The sequence below is a fragment of the Scyliorhinus torazame genome, chromosome 9 (assembly GCF_047496885.1).
Source record: "Scyliorhinus torazame isolate Kashiwa2021f chromosome 9, sScyTor2.1, whole genome shotgun sequence".
NCBI lineage: Eukaryota > Metazoa > Chordata > Chondrichthyes > Carcharhiniformes > Scyliorhinidae > Scyliorhinus > Scyliorhinus torazame.
This window is the reverse complement of record NC_092715.1, coordinates 37,030,826-37,031,893: the sequence shown is the minus strand read 5'-3', so window position 1 is coordinate 37,031,893 and position 1,068 is coordinate 37,030,826. Positions and strand designations below refer to the sequence as shown.

The 1,068-nt window shown below is 50.8% G+C and overlaps 1 non-coding gene across 1 annotated transcript; it reads left to right on the top strand.

Moving 5' to 3' along the window:
* Positions 1–356: 356 nt before the first annotated feature.
* Positions 357–446, top strand: trnap-ugg (transfer RNA proline (anticodon UGG)). The gene is given in 2 exon segments: positions 357–392; positions 411–446. It is a non-coding gene; the product is annotated as a tRNA-Pro (tRNA).
* The last annotated feature ends 622 nt before the right edge of the window (positions 447–1,068 follow it).

Genomic DNA, 1,068 nt, shown 5'->3' with positions numbered 1-1,068 from the left:
CTGCATCACGGCCTGGTATGGCAACTGCTCGGCCCAGGCCCGCAAGAAACTTCAGAGAGTCGTGAACACCGCCCAGTCCATCACACAAACCTGCCTCCCATCCATTGAGTCCATCTACACCTCCCGCTGCCTGGGGAAAGCGGGCAGCATAATCAAAGATCCCTCCCACCCGGCTTACTCACTCTTCCAACTTCTTCCATCGGGCAGGAGATACAGAAGTCTGAGAACACGCACGAACAGACTCAAAAACAGCTTCTTCCCCACTGTCATCAGACTCCTAAATGACCCTCTTATGGACTGACCTCATTAACACTACACCCTGTATGCTTCATCCGATGCCAGCGCTTATTCCGAGGGGCTCGTTGGTCTAGGGGTATGATTCTCGCTTTGGGTGTCGCAACCTCGAAATTTGCGAGAGGTCCCGGGTTCAAATCCCGGACGAGCCCTTTGATGAGGTTTTAGGGCAGCACGGTAGCCTTGTGGATAGCACAATTGCTTCACAGCTCCAGGGTCCCAGGTTCGATTCCGGCTTGGGTCACTGTCTGTGCGAAGTCTGCACATCCTCCCCGTGTGTGCATGGGTTTCCTCCGGGTGCTCCGGTTTCCTCCCACAGTCCAAAGATGTGCGGGTTAGGTGGATTGGCCATGATAAATTGCCCTTAGTGTCCAAAATTGCCCTTAGTGTTGGGTGGGGTTACTGGGTTATGGGGATAGGGCGGAAGTGATGACCTTGGGTAGGGTGCTCTTTCCAAGAGCCGGTGCAGACTCGATGGGCCAAATGGCCTCCTTCTGCACTGTAAATTCTATGAAATTCTATGATTATGTAGTTACATTGTATATGTTGTGTTGCCTTATTATGTATTTTCTTTTATTCCCTTTTCTTCCCATGTATTTAATGATCTGTTGAGCTGCTCGCAGAAAAATACTTTTCACTGTACCTCGGTACACGTGACAATAAACAAATCCAATCCAATCCAATCCAATCCTCCACCCTCGGGAACCTCAGCTGATCCACGAATTGTCGCATCCCGTCCTCCCCCGCTGAAAAGATCCCCATAGAAGTCCCTAA